A 17,184-nucleotide genomic window follows, 5' to 3' on the forward strand; every position below is an offset into this window, starting at 1 on the left:
ATGAGGAGGCTTTAATGATTGGTGTGTAGATAAGATATGGAAAGAAGAGATTTTTGTTACATTTTTAGAGAAAGTGATAAAGTGTGGTATTAAAATTGAAGGAAGGTGTTAAATGTGTGAAGGAGTTTCTGACATGAGATGAAGAGAAGATGATAAGAAATTAATTTGTGGAACAAAATTTGAAGGAATTAAATTTCATTATGTTGTTCCTGATAGCTCTTAATGGAATTTTTAAAATTAAATGTGAATGATGAGGCTTTAAAATATGTTTACAGTTATAAGATATGGGAGGAAGAGGTTTCTGTTGCCTTTTTAGAAAAAAGTATAAGTGACTTTGTAAAGGAATATGAAATTGATTTACTTTTTTAGGGTTAAATATAAAGTTATTTCTGGTAATTTTTAATGGACCTGCTGATAAAGATTGAATGATGAGTATTATTTGTTACAAGATAAAAGATGAATATGGTATGAAGAGTTTTTTGATTGAATGTTAGAGAAGATGATAAGTTACTGAAATTGTACTTGTCTTGATGAAGAGAGAAGTCATTTCTTTATATATGTATACGTGTGTGTGTATCTGTATCTGTCTGTATCTCTTCACCCCCTTTTTTCTTTCTGCACATTTTTCTTTGTTTCATTCATTCATTCATTCATTCATTCATTCATTCATTCATTCATAAAATTTATTGGCCGCCCATTTTACTATACGGTAATTCTAGGCAGCTTACAGTTACATATACAGTTATAACATAAAAAGTTAAAATCAGACATTAAAACCAAGGGGAGGGCGGGGTGGAGTGGGGGGAGGGAGTAGGTGGTATTCATTATTATTCAATCAACCAGTGCTGTTGCTCCACTGGGGCCCCAAGCCAACTGGCGGAGCCAGGTCTTTAGGTCCTTACGAAAAGATAGGAGGGTTGGGGGCTTGTCCCAACCTCACATTGGGGAATCAAGATGTTCCACAGGGTAGGAGCAACAGCAGAGAAGGCCTTCCTCCTGGACCCCGCCAGCTGGAATAATTGGGCTGACAGGACCCACAGCATACCTCCTCTACTGGCATGAGTGGTATGAGCCAATCTCAGTGCAGTGAGATGGTCCCTCAAGTAACCTGGATCCATGCCATGAAGGGCTTTAAAGGTGATCACCAACACCTTGAATTGTACCTGGAAGCAGACTGGTAACCAATGCAGCTCGCAGCAGTGGTGCTGCTGGGCCATTCTTGCCCTCCCCCACAACTGCCCATGCTGCCACACTCTGCACCAGCTGCAGCTTCTGAATATTCTTAGTTTGCATTAGTTATTTATCTTAGTATTTTTTAAATTTCAGTAAAAATTGTTATAAAAATTACAATGTTTGGGGAAAAAAGATTCTTGCCCAACTTACCACAATTATTGCAAATCTTGTTCTTAGCATATCTGATATGAGGGCTGCAGCTGTATCATTTTTTTCCTGTCTTTCTGTTTTCCATGATTTTTTTTCTGCCCCCTACCCCAGCCTTCCCTTTAATTCCAGGCTACTATGTCAGCTCCCTGGGATCCCCAAGACTTTATCTATTACATTCTTCCATTGTTGCCATTCTCTCCATCAGTGACTTACAATATAGGCATGTTTGTATCTGCTTTTAGTTGATATTTGTTTCTGTGTATATATATCTGGATATCTATGTATCACTGTTTCTTAGCCATGTGGGTTCTTTGTCATATATACATATGTGTATGCATGTATCCATATCCTCATAAGTATATTACTTTGCGTTTTAGTGCCTGTGACATGGGTCATATATCACATTAACATGAATTGTATGGATTTGGTTTACTGCTGCTGTGTGAACTCAGACATTCTGATTAGCTTAGAATTATTTGAGAACCAAGTCAGTTTTGATTTAATCAATAAACTTTGCTTAAATAAGGCATGATTTAGCAAAATGTATAAATTGGGATTTTTTAAAAAAACAAACCAAACCAAATTGGTTATTATCGTAAAGAAGAGGAAAAGGGAAAAAGAAAAGAAAAATAAATCTGTATCTAGCAGCCTGGCAGAACAAGGCAAAGGGGAAACCATGCTAAGCAAATGTTCCAGCTGTAACTTGGTTTCAACTAAGGCCATCACTAAATATATATATATATATATAATCAACATAATATGGAGGCAATTTTAAGCCACTCATTCTAAACATACTTATTTGTATTCACTGACACTTTCTTGATTATACTATTGTGCTTCTGTGAACTATAAAGCCAGTAGTTTGGTCATACCCATGATCATAATGGAGGTCTCCTTGGCCATTTTGTGAGAAAAATAAAATAGATCAGTTGGAGAGCACTTACTTTGCATGACTAATGTTTTAGCTAAATGTCTAATCTTGTGATAGAACTGGAGAAAGCACTGCCTGAATTCCTGAATATTTGCTGTCAGCCAGGATAGTTAGTACTGGGCTATCTAGGCAAAAGCATCTTCATATAATCATCCATTTTGGAAGCTTTTTTAGCCTTTCCCTGCCTTCTTCTTGATTTTCTAATTATCTTGCAAATTCAGTTTTGATTGAATCACACTAAGATCTGGGAGAAGAACTTCACATTGTTAATTGTTGTAGTGCTGTGGCAGAGGATACCCATTTTATCAAACCAGAACAAGGAATGTATTATCTCTTTGTGCAAGTATGGATTCATTGTGCCTCTGTTTGTACACTACTGTCACCAAACAGCAGCACAGAGAATTGGACTAGGCAGAATGCTGTGGAAAGCACCATGTTGGGAATGATATTCTCCCAAATTGATATGTTGAGCTTTGTTATTGTGGAAAGTTAATCTGAAGAAATGGGGAGGAGAGAAGAATATGGTTGAATGTGAAACACTAGTAAAATACGGAATGCTACCCACTTTTCAGACAAAGGGAGAGAAATGCCAGAACAAAAAAATTGTTTGTTTCTTGTTTTCTATGTGCCTTAAATTGATAATGTTTAATTTCATTACACAGTAATGCATTTCATACCTTTGTTTTTCTCAAAGCATATAATCATGTGAAAAAGTAAGCATACCCGATTGAATTTTTTTTGCCCTTTTCAATGTATTTCAACATGCAGGTGTCTGATCTTCATTTCAATAATATTGATAGATTATTAAAAAAATATAATGTAGCATTTACATTTTGTAGTCCATTGTATAATTTAAATAAACATAAATGCAACTTTTGCAAGCGGAAAAAGTACGCACGGTCACTNTCATCTTTAAAGCGCTCCATGGCATCGGACCCGGATACCTTCGAGACCGCCTCCTGCCGCAGATTACCCCCCATCGACCTGTACGCTCCCACAGAGTGGGTCTCCTCAGGGTGCCGTCAGCCAGACAGTGCCGGCTGGCGACCCCAAGGGGGAGGGCCTTCTCTGTGGGAGCTCCCACCCTCTGGAATGAACTGCCCCCTGATCTCCCTTCCTTCTGCCGCGCCCTTAAGACATGGTTATTCCAGCTTGCGGGACTGGCCTAGGGGAAACTTTTAGAGGGGTTTTAATTATATTTTAATTAGATTAAATTTAAATATTTCCTTTTTAACTAATTTTTAAATTGTAATGTTATTTGTGTATTTTTATCCGATTGTTAGCCGCCCTGAGTCCGCAAGGAGAAGGGCGGGATATAAATTTAATAAATAAATAAATAAATAAATAAATAAATACACCTCCATATTTATCACTACCTCAAATATCTAAATATCAGGTCAGTGCAAATGATTAGAACTTTGTTAGAGAGAATCTGGGAGGCATTTGTCTTGTGAAACTTCAGACACTTAGTTTGATTTGCTCTTTGTTGTTGAAGTGTTTAGTATCGCCATACCAAGATCAAAAGGCTACTTTGCGGCTTCAGACAGGTTATAGACGCTTACAAATCCAGGAAGGTATTTAAAACAGATTGCCAAACAATTGGACATCAATCATTCCACTGCCCGGAAAATCGCCTACAAGTGGAGAAGATTTCAAACAATTGACAAGTCCTTCCCAGCAAGTCCAGTCTCTAAAAATCTCAGAATTTCATCATGTGATCTACAGGTCACTCTCTCCACTATTGATGTCAAAGTGTATGAGTCTACCATTAGAAGCTGCACAAGTTAGATCTACATGGAAAGTGTGCCAGGAGAAAGCCTTTACTGTCCAGAAAGAACCTCAGGGCAGGACTCCTTATTTGCTCATGAATACCTAGGCAAAGTCCAGGAATTTGGGAACAATGTGCTTTGGGCAGACAAGGCAAAGACGGTTATTTGGCCACATAATCAGAACACATGTTTATCAAAAATCAAAGACAGGATTTCATGAGAAGAACTTGATATGTAAAGCATTTAGTGGAAAAATGACACTTTGGAGCTACTTTGCTGCATCGGGGCCTGGGCGGCTCGCCATTGTAGAAGCCAGTCTGACTTCTTCATCGTACCAGAGGGTGCTTGAGGATAATGTGAAGCCATTTGTCAGAATATTAAAGCTGAGCCGAAAGTGGACCTTGCTATATTGCAATGACTCTAAACATTACAGTAAATCCCTCAAAACTCTCATTTTATGACCCTCTAATCCTTAATTCAGGTTGAGTCAGGGCAATTGGATGGAGCTGAGCGTTTACTGATTCAGATGCCCTTCCTGATGCCATGTGGAGTCCACAGCAGATACTTTTTATTTGCACCGTAGGAGAAAAACATCTGCCACTACCTAGGATTGAACTCTCAACCTTCCAAGTGGGAGGTGAGTTTTTCACCACTACGTCACCATACCGCTCAGGGTAAATCCATCAAAGAATGCTGAAAAACAGAAAGAAATGGAGGGTCCTGGAATGGCCCAGTCAAAGTCGGATCTAAATTCCATTAAGATGCTGTGGGTTGATTTGAAATGGGCTGTATGTGCAAGAAACTCCTCAGACGTTGCACAGCTGGAAAAATTCTGCTTGGAGGAGTGTGAAAAATTCTTCCTTGTCAGTGTCAGATTAGTAGACATTTATAAGAAAATGTCTGCTTGAGGTTGTTTCAGCAATAGTAGAGTACTATCAGAACAAAGATATTCTTAATTTTTTTTCCCCCAGAAGGAAATGGCATTTCTGTAATTTTTTGTTGTTGAATAAATGATTGCAAAGTCAATTTTTCATAGTATTTTTTGTTGAATTGCATCACCTTTCTCATACTGTTTAAATGAATATAAAAAATTATATGTCCATGTATGTTAAACTTTACAAAAGGTGTACTAACTTTTTCACATGATTATATATAATATATAAAATTTATTCTTAAGGGAATATTTCTAAAAAGAAACCATATCCTAGCAAAATGAAAAATACCTTATTTTTATATGAGTTTCCAATAAATGACTCTATTTTCTACCCAGGGTGTCCAACGTAATTATGAATTTTTAACAGGAACTTTAAACTCTGGCAACAAATATCGAGTATTGTGGTTCAGAAGTAAAAAATGCAACAATATCAGAGACATCAATAAGCTTGAGCATTTTAAAAAGTCAAACTTGTGGCACAGTTTTATTCTTGTTTGCTCAGAAATAATTCTGTGTCCTGTGGGCATTACTCCTAGTCAATGTATGTGGGATTATAGTCTCAGTTTATTTAGAAGATGTTCTGCTGAGATCAACAGGATGTATTTCAAAGTAAATAGGATGGCAATGTCATCCCCTTAGTAGACATTTTCACTGATGTCAGTGTAATAAAAATGATAAACAAGTTGCCGGTAATGCTAAGGGATATGGCATTTGGCTTAGCATGGTGGATCCTATTGCATAGAGAAAATCCATTTTTAAACTTGAACAGCAACAGATACCTGGTAGAAAAGCCACTCACATGTAACTTTGCTAGTTTTTTCTCCCCAAGATTCTAATGGATCAAACCTAAGAAGATAAATGTACTTAGAAAAAGAGGCAGAAGGGGGAAATTTGAGCATGTGCCCGCCCAGTTTCACTGCTGCTTGTAAAGTGCAAAATAATCTTTATAAGTGGAATTTAGAACAATAGAATCCTAGAGTTTGAAACGGCCATTTAGGCTATTGACTCCAATGCCATGTTCTATGCACAAATTCATATTAAAAGTGAAGGTGACTGTAACACCTCTTTGAGAAATAGAATTTTTGGGGGGACAGTCTGAGGAATGCAATTAGTGACTATGCCTAGATTATTATTTTTTTTTTAAAGCTTATAACTCTAAATTTCATCTTAGAAAAGGCCCAAAATATTTTGCTACTTCAAAGCAATCTGTAACTATATTGCCTTCAAAGGATATCCTTCATCATGAATGGATCATTGTTACTTCCAAGTAGATCAGCAGTCTAAGCAGAGCAACTATAGTTCAGCTCTTTTAGGGCAGAAGCTGAAGCCTTGGAAAGAAAATAGGACAATTGATATAGCCTGGTCTTGGTGGCTATGAGTTAGCAACTTGTTTTATTCTTCTTTGGAAAATAGGGAATCTGTTTGGATTCATTCATTCATTCATTCATTCATTCATTTATTTATTATTTTTGCTATTTTAGCTGACTATGGAATATTAAGACCCCTTTCCACTTCATACTCTGGCTTTTAATGGTATGGCAAAGAGGACAAGTTAACAAGTTACAGCCATCTGCCAAGCATTGTGAGTCCTTTGGAGAACAAGGCAGGGATACAACTGAATCCTGTACCAGAGAATAAACTAAATCCTTCACTTTCTTGGCTATGGATATCTAGGCTTAGACATTGGGCTATCTGCAATACAGTACTTGTTTTCTATAAAAATGTAGACATTCTATTGGGTCTTCCAATTGCACCTCTGGAGGGAAAACTGAAAAGGTCTTTGAGGCTATTGAAGAAGGCAACAGCTTGTATGCCTGATGCTTTATATTTTCTCCAAATTGTAAGTCTTGATCCAAGCTGTAGAGGTGATATTTGCACCAAAGCAAATACTTGCCCAGTAGACTTAATACCAGCCCGGGGATGAATGAAGTTACTTGAAGATTGCAAAGCTGCAGGGTCATGTTTCCAATGCAGTTGAGTGTTCAAGGATAAACAGGCTGGTGTCTGAAGTAGGGCCACAGTGGGTAGTTCCTATCAGTCATACAAGGTAGACCAGACTAAGAAACCAATGCCATGTAGGTCAAAACTACTTTTATTAGAGGAGGTATAGTAACAGTATCTTGGAAATCTGAATGTGCTTCCCTCCTTGCCTTTATCTCCATGTGAACTAGGGAGGGCTTGTCTGAGACATTTTCTCATATTAGTTTCTTGGAATGGATTCAAGCTCTGCTTATCTGTTCCTTGCTATTGCTTCCTCGTGGCTTTTAAGCATTCTCTCCTCCACAGTTCCTAGCTATAAGCTGGCCTATAAGCAAACCTGTTCTAGTAAGGAGCAATATGCTGCACAATCCAGATTCCTGCATTGTGTAGAATCAAATATTTAATTAATGTCACTTTGTAGTGTTTGGGATCAGAAGACTAATGATCCTGAACCAATGGCAGTAGAAGTTGACACCTAAGCACACAGAAGAAAGTAACACATTGGCTGTACTATGGGAAAAACCTCAATCCTGAGGAGATTGTGATCCCATTTGCTCCAAGAGAAGAATGGCTGTGGTTGAGAAGAAATGTTGGATCTCTTACAGTAGTAACTTCTGTTGGTTTGGAGCTGCAGAAAGAAAAGGAGTTGCAAGTGGCCCATTCCACTACATGGTGGTTGGAGTATATACTGCATATCCCTCTGGTTATTATTTTGTGTGGGAGCAGGGTATTTTGTCATTTTAGTTTGCTATTTTCATATATAGAAGCTGGATATATCACAGATCATTTCTGCATTGTTTTAGATCACCAGGGGGATCTTTACTCATTGATGGCTTAGAATTAATTGTGAATAAGATCACAGGGTTAAGTTACGTTGGCATTCCTAGGGACAAAATTGGCAGTTCTGAACTTGTGGGCATCTTTTTTCTTTACCATGGGCCTCTTAGTCAAGCATTGTTTGCTAAACTAAATAAATATTGTTCTTTGCCCAGAATTTGTATATGAAAGCTATGGATAGAGTGGGAAGACAGCTGCTTAGATATCCAAATTTTGAGGTGGTGTGTGTGTCTATGGGGGAGAAATCTAGTCTTTCTGACCACATTTGGCATAACATCCATGTTTACTGCGGCTATAATCTCTTTCAAAATGTAATGCAGCTTCAGCTATGAAAAAAACGTCCTAGCTATTATCTAGGTAATGAGGGGAACACATGAATCTGGCCTGGATGAGTTGCTGAAAAAGGCCTTCACCCATCTTGAGCTTCACATGGGAAAGATTTCCCATGGCTTCTCAATAGCAGAAAAACTATTGGAAAAAGCCTTGCCTCATAGCCTCTTTATGACAATGTTGTACGGCAGGGGTGTCAAACTGGTGGCCTGCGGGCCGGATGCATCACACACAGGCCTTGCCCACCCCGGCTCCACAAAGTAAAAAAATTTCACGATACGTCATGTGATGCAATTCAGCTTGATACCCGTGTTGTAAGCCAATAAGCAAAGGAAAGAGTTTTTCATCCAAGGATCCTATCAAGGTATGGCTTAAATCCCCCCAAAAGTGGCATGGTCATTCCTGAGAATGCTGAGAGTTGAAATGCATACACCTTGGGAGTGCCCACATTGGAGGAGCCATCTGGCCAAAAAAAAAAAAATGAGGCATGGTTCCTCTCTATTTTGCATTGCTTAAACTCTACCTATAGTGTTGTGCCCAATTCTTGGCACCATATTTTAAGAGGGACTGTAAGGACCCACCTCAATCAGTTCTCCCAAGAAAGAACTCTTGAAATGGCATCATTTCAAAAGGAACTTTTATTGGGAGGTGTTGACAACAGGAAGGCAGGATCTGAGGGTTTCCCACATGAATCAAGTAGTTAAAAGTGTCCATAGTAACCCCACCCTAACTGTCCATCCAGACAGTTCAAACAGGCCAATCCGCAGGTGTGAAAACGCCGTGGGAACAGAGTGATAAGGCACCACTTCCAAGGCTGAACAGAGTAATAAGGCGCCACTTCCAAGGATGTTAGGTGTCTGTGCTTTTTCTTTCTAGCTCAGAGATAAGGCAGATAGCCGGAGGTATATTCCATTCTCACCCCATTGGAGACACATCAAAGAGGATACAGCAAGAGACAGAGCAGAGGAAATACACATTGCACCTCAAGCTTCCCCCTCCCCCCCCAGGAGAATGGCAGAACCCGAAAAGATTAAGAAATCCCATGCACACAGAACATAGGGTTCTGACAGGGACATTGATAAACTGGATCATGTTCAGAGTTCATGTTGTGCCAAGAAAAAGAAAGAAAAAAAGGAAAAAAAGTTATAAGGAACAGCCCTCAATGTGAAAAAAAAGAAGACTCTGGGGAGACATGAAAGCTGTTGTCAAATATCTGTAATGCAGTCATTTAGAAGACAGACCAGAATTATTTAAAGTTGTTCCAAAAGACAAGACAAGAAACAATGGGTTTAAATTACAAGGAAGTAGCTTTTGGTTTGACATCATTGCAATTTTCTTAAAGTTAAGAGCTGTTCAACGATGGAACGGATTGCCTCAGGAAGATATAGATTCTCCTTCACTGGAAAAACATTTAAAGAGAAACTGGGTTGTCCATCAGGGGGGGCACATAGTATTAATGTACCTGGGCAGAGGGGTGGAATAATTGATGTCCAAGATTCCCCTATCCTTGTTCTATGATTCTGTAATATGCCATTGCCTAAACTCTTAAGGCTATTTTAGTGGCAACTATACTATTAAAGATACCATAGATTTTTGGTCTGTGCATTCTTCAAAACCAATTTGGAAGTAGTACTTTGGATCTTATGCAAGCACAGCCCTACTATTCATTATAGCATGCATAAGTCTTCAATGCGATTCTTAAAGCAACTGCACGTTTCTTTTTTTTAATCGTAAGATGTACATGCTGAGATAAATCGCAGAATGTTGTTGTGCTCCTGTTTGCATGAGATTTGTTGTTGTTGTTTTAAATGTTCACCCCTTATAGACAACTGAAAATGTATTGTAATAAATATTTTCTGTCCCGTTATTACAATACTTCTTTCAGGATAAATGTATCTAAGGAGTCCTCTTTCTGTATCCTTCATGACCTGTTAAATTTGAGATTGCATCAGGTAAGCCTACTGTATCTACTATATCAGCTCTGCAGCTAGATGCTTTTGCTCCAACAACTGACCATGATACACTTGACATGTGAAAAAGCCAACATCTTACTACAGTTTGACTCAAACTCAGCAAAATGGTACATGGCTTTTATGATGTTCTATCAGAGTAATAGGGACTACAGGAGACTATAGTAACAGGAGAGTCTCTTTCATTAGGAGGTTTTTATGTTCTTTAGAGAATGTCAAGCCAGAGGATTAGCTTGGAGTAAATCTGATTCAGAAGAAATATAAAGCAGCTGCCTGAGGGTGTTTGCCTATAGGCCCACTGCCAGGTTTTAGTTCTGAAACCAAATAATCTGGTTGGATTTTTTTTTCTAGTGGAAAAATGATAGCTATGTTGTATAGTAGCTGCCAAGTTTAATATCTGTAGCACATTGGGCTAACATCTTGTATAAAAATGGATCATATTCTTTTAAAGTAGCACTTTCCAGTTAGAACAGGAACAAACATGATCCAGCTTAGCCTACTTCATAATGTGCAAATGCTCTGTTTATAAATAAGGCATAGGTTCTTTGAAGATTAATATGGAAAAATAATAATAAAATAAAATCCCTACCCCGAGCCATAAAAGTATCATGTACAGTAACCTGTACCCGAATACAGCAATGTTGCTTTTGGATTGTGTCCTTAAGCCAAGAAGTTCAGGTGGCTGTTCTAGCCTCAAAACTATCCTGTGAAGTTAAACTGAGACACAACGATAAAAAAAAAGCAAAAGGGAAGAACAAAATGTTACTTGTAAGGAACAGGTGGGGACAATAGAGAAGGAATAACCATGTGAATGTCAATGGCTTTCTGTTTTCCTGATTGTGATCCATTCAGACTGTTGCTAGGCAAAGCTTCCTTCCTGATCAGCTAGCTTTTCAGATGCAACATGTTTTTGATCTGAGGGTGTACCTGTAAACCCTCTCGTTTAATCTTTTCTAATATGCTATTCATCCCAGCCATGCACTTGCATGTCAATCCCAAGCCTGAATAAATGAGGAGGGTTGAGATAAGACCTGGCAGCCTACTTTGAAAAAAAAAAAAGCTCAGCAAGAAAATGTTATGGAAAGGCTCTCAAATGAATCAGATATAGTGCCCATGGTGGGACCTCCAGGTCAGAAGGTACCAACAAGCAAAGAGCAAGAACTTGCAGTGGGTAATCAAAGCATTAAAGATGTGCCTGGGGCAAATCCAGCAGGAACCCCAACTGCTGATGCAGCTATTGGTGAGGGCCTGTGCTGCACAAAGACACATTGGATAACAACGTGGAATGTCTGAGGAATGAGCTAGAGCAGCTGGCTCAGGAATTCTGGGAGTTGAAGTCCACGAGTTATAAAAGAGCCAAGGTTGCCTACCCCTGAGCTAGGGTAAAGAGTCAGGTTGAAAAACAGCCACCTTGGCATCATTAAGTTACACTGGATAGACCAGAGGTCTCCAACCTTTCCGGGCTCGAGGACCAGAGGGAAGGAGCCACGCACACTGGCGTGGCACTAGCAGCCCTGTTTGCGCATGCGGCATGCGCTGGCGCCGTGCACATGCACGAACGGCCACACCCCCCCATGGCAGCTAGCAGCCCATTCGTGCATGCACAAACTGGCCGCGCAAACTGCCCAGGCTAGTAGTGCATGTGCAAACGGACTGCAGAAACTGCCTCGCACTAGCATTCCCGTTCACGCCTGCGCGCATGCGCAAACGGGGCCACGGGCACTAGAGTGAATGGGGGGGGAAATGCATACCCACGGTGTGCATGCACCGTGCCTGGTCCCGGGCCGCAGACCATAGGTTGGGGACCCCTGGGATAGACAACGACTATTTCCAATCTGAGGAATTCATTCTCTATGACTCAGGATACTAAGAAAACAAATGGAGTAACATTTATCACAAGCAAGAAACTCACCAAAGTAATGGAAAGCTTCTTGATAGTTAATGTGATCACATTATAACCATCCAAACCTGCTCCAAACCCCTCAGGATCACAGTTGTCCAAGTCTACACCCCAACAACTGATGCAAGAGAGCTTAAAGTACAGGTAGTCCTCGACTTACAATAGTTCATTTAATGATCGTTCGAAGTTACAACATCACTGAAAAAAGTGACTTAAGACCTGTTTTCACACTTATGACTCTTGCAGCATCCCCATGATCACATGATCAAAATTCAGAAGCTTGGCAACTGACACATATTTATGACGGCTGCAGTGTCTCAGACTCGTGATCACCTTTTGGAACCTTCTGACAAGCTAAGTCAATGGGGAAGCCAGATTCATTTAACAACCATATTGCTAACTTAACAACAACAGGGATTTACTTAACAATTGTGGCAAGAAAATGGGACAAAACTCACTTAACAAATGTCTTGCTTAGCAACAGGTATTTGGGGCTCAATTATGGTCGTAAGGCGAGGATTAACTATAAAGGGTTTCTATGCTAGCATCAAAAAAACAAAAACAAAACCTGAAGCAAGTGCCCCCAAAAGACTTCATTTATATACTGGGCAATTTCAATGTAAAAGTTGACAGCTAAGGAGAAACAGGCAACAGTGATAGCTTTGGATTTGGGAAGAGGAATGATGCAGGTGATTGTTGCTTCAATTTTGCCATGAAAATTTATTTTGAATGATCAATACTTTGTTCAAACAGCAGAAATGTTGCTTCGATCTTACCAAATAAATTGCACCGTAATCAGATCAACTATGTCCCATGCAGCCATAGTAGATGACCCAATTCAGTCCTTGCGGTGAAGACATATCTGGGTGCCAATTGTGGTTCAGATCATGAATTGTTATGGCTAAGATCAGAGTCAAATTATGCAACATCAAAAAGACAGCACCACTAAAGATGTTTTGACATGACCAAAATCCCTTCCATGTATGCAATTGAGGTGAAAGTAGGTTTGAGCTGCTAGGCAGTACTGACAAGATGCCCAACAAACTGTGGCAGGAAATTCAGTCGACCATCATTGAAACAGCAGTTGAACACATCCCATACAAGAAGCCACAGAAAAGCACAAGTAGCTCTTAGATGCAACTATCAGAATAGCTGAGGAAAGAAAGAAAAAAAGCAGCCAAAGCAGCAGGAAATCAAGAGAAAGCAAGAAGACTGAATGTGGAATTCCAAAGAGCAGCAAGAAAAGACATTGCATTGCATTGCAAACAACTAGAAGAGGACTGATTGAAGAGCCACATTAGGAATGCATTTGCGCAAATCAAAAGGATTCAAAGACTATCTATTGCTCATAAAAGCATCATCAAAAAGAAGCAAGGAAAAGAACTGTTTGACCAACAAGGTGTCAAGAGCAGATGGTGTGAATATACAGAAGAGTAGTATGTCAGCAACCAAGAGGCCCAGCCTTCCCAGAATGATGAGGAAAGGGAAGCAGAAATAGAACCAGCCTCCTTCAGGAAGAAGTTGTGTGGGCAATAAGCCAACTACCAAATAACAAGGCCCCAGGTATTGAAACCATTCCTGCAGAATTGTGAAGCCCATACTACCCACAACCATCACAGCCCTGTGCCAGAAAAATTGGGAAATGAACACACGGCCACAAGATTGGAAATGATCAGTGTTCATTCCATTGCCAAATAAGGAGGACTCCATGGATTGCTCCAATTACCACACAATTACTCTCATCCTCCTGCTAGCAAGATTCTCCTTAAGATCATACAACAACATCTGGCACTGACCATCAAAAGGAAATTACCAGATGTTCAAGCTGGCTTCATAAGGGGTCGTGGCATTCATGACCATATTGTAAATCTACACTGGATCATGAAAAAAATCTCAAGAATATCAAAAGAACATCTACATCTAATTTATTGTCCTGGAATGTCTGGATGACCTTGGGGAATGAGGGTAAGAGATGCTGCCTAGGAAATAGCCAAACAAGAGAGACAGGAGCTTAATTGTCAGTGAAAGAAATTTAGGAAGGACCTGCCCTAATGGATCAACCAGTTAAAAGTGATATGGGGAAGTTTGTAACTTTCAGTTTTGCAAGATTGATGTTGGCCTTTCCAGATTAAACAGACAGGAAACATGACTAGAGGTGCTAATTTTATCTTAATATAAGGCTACATTAACACAATTTTGCAAGTTTGAAAATATAAACTTCTCACCACCACTTTTAACTGCTGGACGCATTAGGGTGGTTCCTTTCCTTAGTGGAAAGAGCTGGTCCAAAGAATTGCCCAAAATCAGACATGCTTGAATAGATATTGTCGTCGTCATCATCATCATCATCATCATCATCATCATCATCATCATCATCATCATCATCATCATCATCACCATCTTAATAATAATAATAATAATAAAGTTGGAAGGGACCTTGGAGGTCATCGAGTCCAACCCCCTGCCCAGGCAGGAATCCTACACCATTTCAGACAAACGGCTGTCCAGTCTCTTCTTAAAAACTTCCAGTGTTGGAGCATTCACCACTTCTGGAGGCAGGTTGTTCCACTGATTAATTGTTCTAACTGTCAGTCCTGCAGACATATTCTAAACAACCCATGCCAGCAATGCAATATTCTAGAGCTGCAATTCAAAGAGTTTTCCCGTGCTTAGTTGTCAGCAAAAATGTAAAGTTGTTTTGGAACCACTTCATGATACTGTTCGGTGTGGAAAATTAGAGGAGATCAGGAGAGGGGATCCAGCTTCTCCCTCATCATTAGGGTGGGTCCACCTTAGCAAGACCCCATCTCTCAAGTCCCTCATTTCTCTGTACACACGGAATGGAAAGAACATGGTAGCCACGCATTGTGTGCGCTTTCAGCAGGGGGAAAAAGGGGGAAAGCTCCTGGAACTGTTCATTCACAGGGCATTATTGAGGACCACACAATAGTAGACTGAGGATTTTGGAGGAGAGGTCTTGTGGAGGCCCATTGATAAACTGGGTTATCCCTGCAGGTCAGGGTTTCCCCATCCCTACAAAAAGATGCACGTAGAGCATTCTGAAATAGATCGAAAAGAAACTGTTTTGCAAGTGGGGCAAACAGAAAACATTAAAAGAGTTGAAACTAAACCTTGATTTTTAGGAACACCTTCTCAAGTAGCAAAAAGTACTGTCAGCATGAATATTTGGGAGGAAAGATGAAAATGGGCAGTGACTCAGACCTGGCTATTGGAGTTCAATCTGGAATATGAGCAGTCCTTTCTGTGAATTCTCTGGATGCTTAGAAAAGAAAAGAAAAGAAAAAAGAAAAGAAAAGAAAACTACTAGGAACAAGGTCATCAGAAAGAACGGCCACATGCCTACCTTTTGTTTTTTTAATGCATGTATTGGGCTCTGCAGAATGAGAGTGAACATTTTAACCCTCCCATGTTCGTCAACAATGGTTCAGTTCTGGCATAGTGCAAATGGTGTTATATGTGTCCTGCAGGGTTGTTTGGATATGACTGAAGCCAAGATTCTTAAGCATCTAAATTTGCCCTAATGTTTTCAAAGGCTTTCATCTTTTATACACATGGTAGAAATAAATCGCATTGAAATAAAACAGACCTTTTTTCCAAGTGAAATTTGTTTTTACAGGAGTGATGGTAGCTATTAAACTGTCGAGATGTCTCCAAAGTCCTATGCTAGGTCACTATGCCATTCCTCCGAAGAGGAGGAGGCTAAAGCATAGAAGGAAAGGCTGCTGGAATTGGGTATGTCTAGTTTAACGAAGAGAAGGACGAGGGGGGACATGATAGCAGTGTTCCAATATCTCAGGGGCTGCCACAAAGAAGAGGGAGTCAGGCTATTCTCCAAAGCGCCTGAGGGCAGGACAAGAAGCAACGGGTGGAAACTAATCAAGGAGAGAAGCAACCTAGAACTAAGGAGAAACTTCCTGACAGTTAGAACAATTAACCAGTGGAACAACCTGCCTCCAGAAGCGGTGAATGCTCCAACACTGGAAGTTTTTAAGAAGAGACTGGACAGCCATTTGTCCGAAATGNGTGGGTTGCAGCAAAATCTTGGACCAGCCTTCTGGATTGTCATGCCAATTACCAGTCTTCAGCTGAAAGTAAATGTTGCAAACATTTCTGGTTAGTGGACTGAATGTGCCTAAATATTTGCTTTCTTAACTAAAAAGTTAGATATGCTGTAATGTGAGGAGGGGGGGGAGGAGATCATCATTATTCAGTGGACATTCAAAAGACTTGTTGAACTGTGTGTGTGTGTTTATGTGTTTGTATGAATACTCTTAATCCTCATAACCCTTTCCATAATGTCTGGCCTTTAGTTTAATATATTCAGAATTAAAAGTGCAAGTATGCAAAACGTATCACATCAGACACTTTTTTTCATTTTACAAAGAAACTTTAATTTTCTTAGTATTTGAAAAAGTGATAAACTTTACATTGATATATTTGTGTGATTTTTTTATTCTTTTTCATATTTCTTTGGAAAAACAGAAATGATGCCATGTTTTAATAAGAATGTCAATCCCTGACATTTAAAATTAATGAAGCAAGAAACATAACATTCAGACTGTGTGTTTCTATTTCTCAGAAGTAATTTCTTTTCTCAAAGTGAAACAAGTTGGGATCTGAATACTTGTATTTCTGTGATGCCAAAGAGAGAACTAGACTGAGTTAGCAAGATTTGCTGCTTAAAATGTAGCTGGGTTCATAAATTGTATTAAACAATAATGTAGTTTGTTTCCTTTTGGCTTCCATTACTGGGCAAATCTAGCCATTGTGAATTTTAGATCACCATTGATGGCTTTAGCATGTTACCTACAGTAGCTCAGAGGTCTCCAATCTTTTGGGCACCAGGAACCGGTTCCATGGAGAAAGGTTTTTCTGTAGACCGGAAGGTGCATGGTTTTGTGGGCTGCCTGCATCCCGCGGATGGAGCTTTGTTTGTTTGTGCGGACTGGTTGCTGGCATGCTGCAGCCTGGTACTGGTCCACAAACCGGGGGTTGGGGACCAATGGCCTAGCCAATTGTGGCTTCCTTGTTTATACTTTAACTTATATGAGATACCATTTCCAGGAACTCTGAGCAGCTTAAAAGGCATATGCAATGGGATAAAGATAACAAGAATAATAACAACTAAT

At 39.7% G+C, this 17,184-nt stretch overlaps 1 protein-coding gene across 1 annotated transcript in view; it reads left to right on the forward strand.

Annotated features, from left to right (window-relative positions):
* Positions 1 to 17,184, forward strand: part of CCDC148 (coiled-coil domain containing 148) — a 125,477-nt gene that overhangs the window by 96,175 nt on the left and 12,118 nt on the right. The window lies entirely within an intron of this gene.

The sequence above is a fragment of the Protobothrops mucrosquamatus genome, unplaced genomic scaffold, assembly GCF_001527695.2.
Source record: "Protobothrops mucrosquamatus isolate PMUCROS unplaced genomic scaffold, P.Mucros_1.0 scaffold1139, whole genome shotgun sequence".
NCBI classification, from domain to species: Eukaryota; Metazoa; Chordata; class Lepidosauria; order Squamata; family Viperidae; genus Protobothrops; species Protobothrops mucrosquamatus.